This window comes from Hyperolius riggenbachi, chromosome 2 (assembly GCF_040937935.1).
Source record: "Hyperolius riggenbachi isolate aHypRig1 chromosome 2, aHypRig1.pri, whole genome shotgun sequence".
NCBI classification, from domain to species: Eukaryota; Metazoa; Chordata; class Amphibia; order Anura; family Hyperoliidae; genus Hyperolius; species Hyperolius riggenbachi.
Window position 1 is genome coordinate 78,952,137 of NC_090647.1, and position 12,639 is coordinate 78,964,775.

The following is a 12,639-nucleotide window of genomic DNA, read 5'->3' on the forward strand; positions in this document are numbered from 1 at the left end:
AAATTTGAGTAGGAGGAGATAAAGCAGGTTGGCACTTGCAGCTCACGTGATATAAAATAGCTTTAATAAATCCGGCTTATGCAAAATAGACATACAACTTGCATCTTCATAAAAGTGTAATCCTACCCGATCCTACGTGGCTGTGGGGGGAAGTGGGTTCGATGGAATGCTTGACGATTGTTTCGCTCTTCTAAACGTCTTCTGAGGTCCTGTGCACTGTGCACTAGCGTTTGTAGTGCCTGTTGCTGTTACTACTGACACTATAGAAAATTTGATTTGCTTGGTAAACCAAGAAGGAAGGGATCCAACCTAATTTGTATTTTAAGTAGATACTCTATTCTTTTGGTTTTCAACTGTATTGCACCATCTTCCAAAACATAGAAGGTAACGCCGATCACCCTGACCACCCCCCCCCCCCCCCAATGGCACATTCTATCACGAATCTCCCTTATGAGGAGGTTTGTTTTATATTTTTCAAAAAAAGTTTGTCAGTGTAAATGGGTCATAGGCCACCTTGATATACAAAAGGAGCTTTATTGATACTAACTACAGACACCATAAATCCAACGTACAAAATGCAAATGGACCATAACATAAATTCACTCATATAAAAACAAGGAAGTGGATCCTTTTAGCCATAAGACATAAATTAAATTGTAGGGGTGACAGTCAGAGATGAACTGCTTGCCGACCGTGTCACGCCGACGGGCGTGGCCGCGGCGGCAGCCCCAAGACCGCCTAACGCCGAAAAGTCCTTGGTGCTCGCAGTGCAGGAGATCGCACGCAGGCTGCGTGCATCTCCTGTTCGGGGGCGGAGCTCCACCCCTCCTTCAGTCTCCGAGCGGCAATCGCCTTTTGGGAGACTGTTAGACGGCAGAATCGCTGTCTAATCACATTGTACAGCGCTGCGATCAGCAGCAGCGCTGTACTAGGGACACTGGAGAGCGATCGGCTCTCATAGGCAGAAACCTCTGACAGCCGATCGCAATGATTGGCCGGCTGTGGGGAGGAAGGGAGGAGAAATATTTAAAGTAATAAGGCTTTTTATTAAAAAAGAATAATAAAGATATTTATATAAACAAAAATACACATGGGGGAGCGATCAGACCCCACCAACAGAGAGCTCTCTTGGTGGGGAGAAAAGAGGGGGAATCACTTGTGTGCTGTGTTGTGTGGCCCTGCAGCTTGGCCCTAAAGCTGCAGTGGCCTATTTTACTAAAAATGGCCTGGTCACTAGGGGGGTTTGGCACTGCGGTCCTCAAGAGGTTAATGATGATGCATCAGCAATAAACACACCAACATTCATCAGCGCAGTCATAGATGTGCCACAAAAATAGAGAGGGTGGGTCCCCTTTAAAAAACAGTTAATGCCTCGCAATAAGTTGTAGCAAACAAATCCTCAAAGGCAGTAAAATTGCGTCGGCGTGACGCGGTCGGTAAGCAGTTAATCTCTGACTGTCACCCCTACAATTTAAGACAGCTGTCTTATGGTTAAAAGGATCCACTTCTTTGTTTTTATATGAATGTATGTTGTTATGTCCCATTTGCATTTTGTACGTTGGATTTATGGTGTCTGTAGTTTGTATCAATAAAGCTCCTTTTGTATATCAAGGTGGCCTATGACCCATTTACACTGACAAACTTTTTTTGACAAAGGATAGGGTTAGGCTCCGCCCATTACCATGTTTTTGGTTAAGATGATTAACCACTTTACCCCCAGCGGTACGAATTTCTCCGCCCCTTTTTTCCCTCCTAAAACACCAGGGACGGAAAAATCCGTACCTTCCGCGCTACCGCCGCTGTCCGCGCTCCCGCCGCTCGTGTGCGCGCACCCGCCGCTCGTGCACGTCGCCGCCCGCTCGCCCGGAGATCAGTGAACGGGAAAATCCATTCCCGTTCGTTGATCTAGCCCCCGCAATGATCTGCTGCTTCTTTCAGAAACAGCGAGATCATTGTGCGTCTCCCAGCCTCCTACTGCTTCCTGTAAGCGTCCTTCCGGACGCTTACAGGTCGCATGTAAACAAACACTCTGTGGCCATCTTGTGGCCAAATAGTAAACTACACCCTAAAAGCATTTTACACATACAAACATTACATTTACACAATAAATTAACTCATTACCTCCCACACTCCCCAATTTTTTATTTTTTTTTGTAATTAAAAAAAAAAAAATACAATAAAAAAAAAACATAAATAGTTACCTTAGGGACTGAACTTTTTAAATATTTATGTCAAGAGGGTATAACACTGTTACTTTATAAACTGCGGGCTTGTAATTAGGGATGGATGCAAAACTGAAAAAAATGCACCTTTATTTCCAAATAAAATATTGTCGCCAAACATTGTGATAGGGACATAATTTAAATGGTTTTATAACCGGGACATATGGGTTAATACATTTCATGGGTTTTAATTACAGTAGCATGCTTTATTTAAAAACTATAATGGCCGAAAACTGAAAAATAATATTTTTTTCCCACATTTTTTCCTATTTCCCCATTAAAACACATTTAGAATAAAATAATTCTTGGCATAATGTCCCACCTAAAGAAAGCCTAATTGGTGGCAAAAAAAACAAGATATGGGGGGCGGAGCCAGCCATGGAGGAGTAAGGACGTGCGTGTGCTGAGCTCCCGGCCTCGTGTGCTTTTAACAGCTATTCTAGCCGAGAAATCTCTCTCTCCTGGCTCCCAAAGTGGTATGAAGGGCGACAAGAAAGCTACTGCTACTGACCGGTGCCCTCCAACTCCGACCCAAAGACCGGTGACCCGTTATTTCCAGGCTCTAGGCCCGACACCAGAGGCCTCCAACATGGCGGATGCCGCGCCTTCTACAACACAAACATCGACGTCTTTCAAGGCAGGCCCTGCAGCGCTGTGCAACTTAGATGATATATGGAAGTATCTTCGCAGCCTCCCCACTAAGCAGGACCTAGATGAACAGACGGAACGGATAGTCACTTCTACAAAAGCGGAAATAGCCGCCATCCGCACTGACATCACAGGCCTATCGGACAGAGTCACCTCGGTAGAGAGCGGGCTGGAGACCTTACGGGCAGAAGTGGCGCAGTTGAAGGAGGCAAAAGAAAAACAACTTACCCATAATCGAGTCCTGAGAACTCAGATGGAGGACCTCCAGAACAGGAACCGCCGCAATAATATCAGGGTGCGAGGTGTACCGGAATCTGTCCCTGCTGAAGACATAACGTCTACCCTGCGATCCATCTTCAATGGCCTGCTGAACCGCCCATCGGAGCAACGCTTAAAGTTTGATAGAGCACATAGAGCATTAAGGGCCATGCCTGCTGATGACGAACCTCCGAGGGATATCATATGCAGATTGCATAACTTTACGGAGAAAGAAGGCATCATGAAGGCCGCGCGTGACGCAGGAGATATTACTTGGCAGGGAACGGAGATCACTCTCTATCAAGATCTGGCGCCTTCTACCCTGATCCAGCGACGAGCCCTGAAGCCTCTGATCCAAGTGCTACAGAACATGGGAGCGACATATTATTGGGGTTTCCCCTTTCAACTGGTCATGAAGCATGGCTCCAGGTCCTTCTCCCTTCGTCACCCGTCAGACTTGCCCGCGTTATTCCAAGCCTTTTCGATGGAATCCGTGGCGTTACCTGAATGGGACCCGGACAACTTGGAGGTGACCCGCCCGCAGAAAAAACGCGGGCCTCGCCGTTAAATCTACGTGAGTACTGTCACACGCTGTTACCCTGCTGCCCCCGGCCCCCGATCTGATCTGATCTGATTTGATCTGCCCTGCTGGCCCCATGTGTGGGGCCCTGACTCTTTGCACCAATCAGCAGATTACCCTGATTTAAACACTTGCTTTAAGCCGACACTGGAACAATCTGTTTCCCCTTAACCCTATGCACAGCCCCAGGGTGTCTGACTGCAGTGCTCTTCACAGGGCCTCGGCCTACTCGATGCACTGGATGCCCATCCACTGCCTTTGGTTGACCACTGCCCCCCCTGGGGGGCTTTACCCCCGGGCGCTGGAACTGGATTCGATTTAGCAGCGACCCCCGAGCACCTTTCTGCACCCCCTAATAACCCGAGACTATCCCTCCCTGTTCATATTGTCCCCAGGATGAATACGCTTGGAAGATGCAGTGTTACCACATCTGTCTAACCGTTTTGAAACCCAGCTTCAATGTTACTTTATCTATATGCATGCTTTATCTTCATGGTGATCCTTTAATGCTAGATATAATTATATGGTTTCCCCCAAGACACATATGTACTATTATGCGGATCTTAGAAGATGGGTCCGTCATTATACCGAGACAGTGAGATAGTCCTCACTCGAATGCACTGAATATGATTTCACTGGAGCTATTGCATAATATGTTAGTGGAGGTTGGAACACTTAGGGAGAGAAATGCGGGGAGATGTATATATGCATATGTATGTTTATGTTTCTGGTTGTCAACTACTTATTCTATGCATAACGGGTCTCTCTGCTGGACACGTGGAATTCGGGGATGCTTGGGTACTGCGTGAAGGGGGGTATGTTGTTGTTGTTGTATGTGCGTACCCCCTCGGTCTCCCTCTGGACGCAATGATGGGCTTCTGCGCCCCCCTCCCGGGGGTGGCTCTCCCTCCCCCCCTGGGGCGCGCATTTTTGCGGGCCTCCGGGGGGGGGGGGGGTGGGCCGCCGCTGGCTTGGGGGCCGCGGATTCGGGCTCCTAGCTTGGGAGGGGGTCCGGGGGGGGGGATTGCTGGGGGTCGGGGTCTTCTTCTCCTGGGGGATGGTCGGGATTGCGTCTCTCCCCGCATACTCTTGTGGTCAATGCACCCCATATAATTGCAAGAAATCTTCAGTGTAGATTTTATACCTCCATATAATACCACACTCATACAGCACTGTTGGAGGGAGGGGGAATGCGGGAGGGACTTGGACGGGGGCGGTGGGGGATAGCACTTTATACCTCCCCTTTATGGTTACGGGGAAGGAGTTTAATGGGTTTAATATTTTCCTCCATGAGAGAGTAACTAGAATATAATATAGTTAAGCTAGTTATAATGTTCTTAACCTTAATAAGGTGCACACGGGCTTGCCGGGGGTCAGGTAGAGCGCAACCCTCTTAGGTGTGGTCTCTCTTACCCCACGGCAACCGCCAGAAATTCAGGAACCTGTGTTTCCTGTCAGAAGTGCTAATACACCTTAATACCTAGTTCACTATGTGGATTAAAGGTAACTCTTGTATTGCTTGTTTATATCTACAATTACTGGCGTGGTTCCTTACACGCCTTATCTCACCTGTAAGTCTGTCATTTTCTACCTTGTTCTTACTTACCTTTCTATTTGTGTATACTCTTTCTCCTCTAAAATGTCGGGGGGACCGCCTCATGCTGGCTCATATTCCAGCAGTCACTTAAGATGCTATCCCTGAATGCCAGGGGACTCAATATACCTGAAAAGAGATCCTCTATCCTAAATATGTGCCATAAAGAAAAAGCTAACTTTGTATGCCTGCAAGAAACCCACTTTAAGGGCCCCAAACCTCCTAAATTGCTCAATAGATATTATAATTATGCCTATTACAGCACCCCACAGGACTCTAAAACGAAGGGAACAGCCATTCTGATTTCAAGGGACACCCCTTTCCTCTTGGTCGCAGAATATAATGACCCTACAGGCCGATTTAATCTAATAAAAGGTACAGTGCTTAACCATAAAATTACAATTGGTTCCTACTACGCCCCCAACACCCAACAGGTTTCCTTTCTTCAGACCTTTTTAGCTAAACTTTCTACGTTTGCTGAAGGGAGCATAGCTATAGGGGGAGACCTTAATCTAACTTTAGACCCTATCTTGGACTCCTCCTCTCAAAAATCCCCAGTCTCCAGACGGCTCCTTCACAAATGCAAGACGCTTCTCCACAGTATGCAACTGATAGATGTATGGCGAATGCACAACCCATCTCAAAAAGACTACACGTTTTTCTCATTTCCTCACAATTCCTACTCACGGATTGATTATATATTTATCTCACATAACTTACTGTCAGTCTCTGCCTCCCCCTCGATTGGCAACATCTCTCTATCAGACCATGCACCGATATCAGTGGATCTTGCCCTAGGGGAAAGCAGACGAAGCCCCGCCTCTTGGCGCCTTAATAACTCACTACTTCAGGACCAAGCGTTCTTTCAAAAGCTTAAGAGTGATCTGGAGGAATTTTTCCTACTTAACAACAAAGAGGACACCTCCCCACTTATATTATGGGAAACGCATAAATGCTACATACGAGGCCTATTGATCAGGGAAGGAGCCAGAAGGAAACGGGCACGGGAAAAGGAAATACAAGATACTTTGACCTCTATTAAAAACTCTGAGTTGAAACACAAGCAAACTTTGTCCCCTGCGATTTTATCAGACCTCACTAGACTTAGGGAGTCCCTCAAAAATCTCTTATTCCATAAGGCTAAACATGCAGCAGAAAGATGCCATCGCACTTTTTATGAATATGGGAATAAATGTAGCTCTATATTAGCAAGGGCCCTTAAAACCCAACAGAACTCTAATTATATTGCAGGCATTAAAGATAGGAATTCCAAACTTCTCCACAAATATGACGAAATAACAGGGACTTTCCGGGATTATTACTCCAGACTGTACAATCTGCCCTCCCCCAATGGTAAATCCCCTCATACCAATAATAGATCTATGGCGACTGATTATATACAACAGTCAGGTATGCTTTCCCTATCAAATGCGCAATCTGAGGACCTTGAGGACCCCTTTACTGCAGACGAACTGAGTATGGCCATGGCTCAGGTTCCATCAGGCAAAGCACCGGGCCCAGACGGGTTTACCCCTGAATACTATAAAAAACTTAATCAAGTCTTAATGCCCCACATGTTAAGAGCTTTTAATGCTATCACCGAATCGCCTCCTGGACAAAATCAGTTTCCATCTCAGATGTTGGAATCTCATATCTCAGTCCTACCAAAACCAGGCAAAGACCCCTCCCAATGCCAAAGTTACAGACCCATATCCCTTTTAAATGTCGATCTCAAGCTTTATGCTAAAATGTTGGCTAACAGGTTAGCGCCGCTTTTACCTGACTTGGTGCATCCCGATCAGGTGGGTTTTGTCCCGGGGAGGGAGGCGAGGGACAATACAATTCGCACGCTGGATATTTTACACTGGGTGAGGTCCCGGTCCACCCCCACATTACTATTATCCACAGATGCTGAAAAAGCATTTGACAGGGTGGACTGGGACTTCATTGATCTGACTCTGAGTCATGTGGGTCTAGGGGACAAAATGCGGAAACGGGTGTTGGCATTATACACTGGTCCCCATGCTAAAGTAAAGGCAAACGGAGTACTCTCCGAGGCATTTCTTATACGCAATGGAACAAGACAGGGGTGCCCACTCTCCCCCCTAATTTTTGCTCTTTCCCTGGAACCTTTCCTGTGTACGGTGCGTAATAATCCCGACATAACAGGTGTCTCTCTTCCATCCTCATCACATAAAGTAGCTGCCTATGCAGATGACCTGCTCTTTTACCTCACCAATCCACATATATCCCTTCCTAATTTACTATCGGAATTTAAGCGATACGGCCAGCTATCTAATATGTCTATTAATTATGATAAGAGCGAGGCGTTGGGTGTCCTTCTCCCAAGAGATCTGAAGTCTCTATTGCAATCAAATTTCCCCTTCAAATGGCCTAAGGCAGCCTTGAAATACTTAGGGGTACAGATAACTCCGAACCCAAAAGACCTGTTCCAGACTAATTTTATCCCCACCCTCGACCGCATTAAGCAGGACCTACACCATTGGGATAAGCCTCATTTCTCATGGTTTGGACGCGCTAATATCATCAAAATGACTATTATGCCTCGCTTACTTTACCTATTCCAAACCCTTCCGATCTTCATCCCTGCCCGATACTTTAAAGCAGTTACTCAATCTTTCTCGAAATTCATTTGGAATGGCCGTAAACCGAGACTTAAATATGCCCTTCAAACTGCACCTAAAGCATTGGGTGGGATGGCTGTCCCAAATCCTCGCCTTTATCATGCAGCTGCCATCCTAATCAGAATTATAGACTGGCATAGGCATGCAAAACTCAAACGTTGGGTGGGTTTAGAGGATGAGATAATGAAGGGTCACCTGATACAGTCGACCTGGTCTGCCCCGATATATGCGGGGTTGGATCCTGCAGCTACCCTAATAATTCAGACACTCAAGACCCTTGCAAAATATAGACAAGACCCAGCCATCTCACCTTGGCCCTCTCCTTTGCTCCCTGTGCTGGACAACCCCAGTTTTCCTCTTGGCCTTGCTACTAAAAGCTATCCTGCGTGGCGCAAATGCCCTAACCTAAGAGCGCTAAACTTTTTATCTGGGGGAGAATGGATTCCACTACAGAAACTACGGCAAGATTTGAATTCTACTACCTTAGATCACTGGTCATGGCTCCAATTTAAACACTTCCTTCTATCCCAAGGCTCCAAAATAAGCTTCAGTAGACCGTTAACACCATTTGAACAAACTTGCCAAGGAGAGGGCCCACTGAGGGGTATGATCTCAAGTGTGTATTCGCTCCTTAATGATCCTGAAGCACCTGCTTTGACATACAAGGAGAAGTGGGAACATGACCTGGGTCTAACATTCTCTGATAAGCAATGGGGGAAAATCCTCACTTTTTCGCATAAATCTTCTATTTCCTCCAAAAACCAAGAAGCTGGGTATAAGATCTTTACGAGATGGTATCTCACACCTTCTAAGCTACATCAAATGTTCCCAGGGTCTTCTCCCCTTTGCTGGAGATGTGGACAAGATACAGGATCGATTTTACATATATTCTGGTCATGCAGCAGGATTACTAAATACTGGGCAGACATAAGGGACCTTATGCACGCAATGACAGATTTTCTTCCACCAGACTCTCCAGCCTTCTTTTTATTACATCACAACTCATGGTCTATTCGAAAATATAAGAAAACTCTTACAAGGCATTTAGTAAATGCAGCCCGAGCTCTGATAGCAAAAAAATGGAAATCTCAGGACGCCCCCACAATTTTGGAGTGGTTACGGGAAGTCGATCAGACTAGATGTATGGAAGAGCTCACTGCCACTATACATGACAAACATGATCAATTTTGGAAAACATGGTATGGCTGGTTTGAGTTCAAAGAGTCTGACCGGTATCGGTCCCTTGTGCTTGCCCGGGACCCTAATAGCAATGATCAGGAGTAGGGGAGTTGAACACAGTCTGAAATGGTGGGGTCTGGAGCTGCTTCCGGACAGGTGGGTCCTAACGTTATCTGTCCTCATCATGTGGGTTCCATGGCATTCAGGGAATGAGAGTTGGTATTGGGGGCGGTTCTCCGACATATCTCATATCTTATTCTTACTCTCTCTGTCTACTCTAGGCACATTCCTCTCTCTCTCTCTGAGCCTTTTTTCCTTTCTTCTTTCCTTCTTATTTCTTCTGGCTCCTCCTGAGGTATAGACTGCTAATGCAACCCAAGGGATACCCGAGACTAAAGGGATTGCCTTGTGGTCGGCACATATAGTTTGATGCTCCACTCCCAAATATGGCCTGACCCCTATATATTGGGCATGGAGAAGTGGGTTCTATTTGCCCTTCAGCTTAAAATCGATCACTTGGGTGGCTCCTGGTGTATGTTCCCCTAGGGCCTAGGGCCACCCCCTCTCTACAAACATCTAGGAGGACATCTATGCCCACACAACTACATCTTAGGAAAACCTTTGTTAGCCCATAAGATTTCCATGGTACGCTATGTTATTCTTACTAGTCACGCTGGTTTGTGACATGTTCTTGTATTCAATATACGTTGACATAGAAATACTGATTCGGGGCACCTCACTTATGATATTTTTCAATACCCTTGGTGTATAGGCCTGTTTTGCCAAACCTTTTGTATTTCTGTCTATCATGTACCTTGTATGTTGTATTGTACATTTCTATTTGAAAAGCAAAAATAAAAGAATCTTTAAAAAAAAACAAGATATAGTTCATTTCATTGGGATAAGTAATAATAAAGTTATAGACGAATGAAAGGAAGGAGCGCTGAAAGGTAAAAATTGCTCTGGTGGTCAGGGGGTAATACCCCTCAGTGGTGAAGTGGTTAAGGATTCAGACATCTGACATTTTACTTCTTTATACGCCGGAATGTACAGTAATACTAATTCTAATAGATGCTGGAGGTGTTTAGTAGAATTTGGAAATTACATAAATATTTTTTTGGACTTGTCCCATAATTATTCCTTTCTGGAAGGAAACATTGAGAATAATTAATACCTTATTACAAACCACCTTACCCCTGGACCCAGGGTTAATGGTGCTTGCAGGAATAGGGGAGACAAATCTATCTAAACAGAAGAGAAATACTATTGCTCCAGAAAAAAGCCTCAGTACCAACATTGGGCAAGTGGGGTAAGGCAATTAATAGAATGCTACCAGTATATATAACTACCTGCCTAAATAGACAGTGCCCTAAAAATATAATAAGGACTGGGGAGTATGGGAAGACAGGATTATGGGCCCTACAAGCTTGAATGTTATACCTATCTTGGGTAAAAAATAGCTGATTTTGATGTCAGGATATGGCAGGGTGGGGTGGGGGGGGGAGGAGGTAAGTGGAGGCATCTGGATCAAACTAACTTTTTTTCCTTTCTGTATCTCTTTTTCTCTCTTTCTTACTTTCTCTCCCAGAGGTAGTACAATATGGTATTGTTTCATAAGGAACGACAATACTCCTATGGTTTATTGAATCACTATAGTTCTTACCTTATATTGTAAAGTGACATTCTTAATAACAAAAAATATATATATTTCTTTATATACTTTTAAATACTGGCTGAATGACTCTGGATTGTATTGCACTTTTCTTGTTACTTGCTTTATCAAAAATAAAATTAAAAAGTTCAACTGTTAAAAAAAAATGAACCTGAGGTGAAAGGGGTGAAAAGTTTATACATACCTGGGGCTTCCCTTTGCCCCCTCCACGCAGATCCCTCCCTCACCGACATCCTCCACTTCTATGGGACCATACAGGAGGCGGAGGATGGCAGCAAGCAAGCGATCAGGTCGGAGGGAGCTGGAAGAAGCCCCAGGTATGTATAAAACTTTTCTTCCCTTTCGTTTCAGGTTTACATTAAAGAGAATCTGTACTCTAATATTCTTACACTAAAAAGCATACCATTCTACTCCTTATTTTCTCCTGTGCCCCTCTGTGCTGTTTCTGCCACTCTCTGCTGCAATCCTGGCTTGTAATTAACAGTTTTAGGCAGTGTTTACAAACAAACTAACCAGCTTGTAATAGGCTCACATAAGCAGAGTGTGTGAGTCATACAGAGTGTGCAGGGGTTCTGCAGAGGGTGTGTATCGCTTCTATCCAATCACAAGCAGCCCTGCACATTCCACACATTCAAGCCTTAGCCCGACAGACACAACATAGGAAAGGAGATAAGATTTATTACAGAGACAGTGCAATTAGGAAAGGCTGCAGTAAGCCAGAGCACATTAGAACAGGCATAGGAACTTATAGGATAGAAGAACTAAGGCTGAAAAATGTGTTACAGAGTCTCTTTAAATAGTATTTCAGTAAATAGTTCAGGCTATACAATCGAAGTATTAAAAAAAATATCGTAGCTTGCCTTTTTCTTTTTAAACCAAAAATATTTCTGATATGCAAATTGTAGCGGCTAACATTCTCCCACAGACATGAAGTATGCATTACTGCAACAGATCCGTGTTCTCATTTTAAACAAAATAAATTACGCTGAAAGGGCTAGATGGACCTAACTTAGCGAGAAGATAAGCAGATAATTTTAGCGGTTTTGTTGTCTTCGTTTTATCAGAGGGAGACATGTCTATAATTCATCTTCCCCTATTTTTATCTTGTGCTATCCTGTAGGTGGTCCAGTGCATCTTAGTTGAGCTGCTAGAGGGGAAAAAAAACGTTACTTTTAATACAGTCATCTCACATTTTTGTCAATGAAGCCCGGCTGGGAAAAGAGCAATTATTAATGAGCAAGTTGTCACTTTGTAGAAACATTCTCTGCGTTCCTCAGATAGATTCCGTTGTTGACTAGATTCTTGTTCTTTTTCCTGTTTACTTGAATCCAACAGCGGCAGTGATTGCCTGATGCCGGACACATTGAACAACCGGCTGAAAAAGCACAAACGTACCCCCTCAAGCTAGGAGAGACAGGACGTCGCTGGGTCTCCCTGAATATTTAATGGCCGGCAAACCCCCCTCCCCCCCCCAAAAAAAACCCTACCTGTTATTCACTCAAACATGATGGTTAGTTCAGTCTTCCAGTTGCCTGAATTCTGGATAATGGTAACTTTGCTGTATGTATTTGTTAGCTGTATTGTTTTTAACTTATCCCAGCACACTACCGTATATACTCGAGTATAAGCCGACCCGAGTATAAGCCGACACCCCAACTTTTACCTTGAAAAATAAAATAAAAAATTAGTGTCCCGAGTATAAGCCGAGGGTAGGAAATGCAGGAGCTATAATAAGGTGTAATCAGAGTAGGGAAACCGTTTAAGGATTAGCACTATAAAATGCACATATAGGGGTGTTCGTTGCCAGCATAGCATCAACTAAAAGCCAACAAGATGGATGA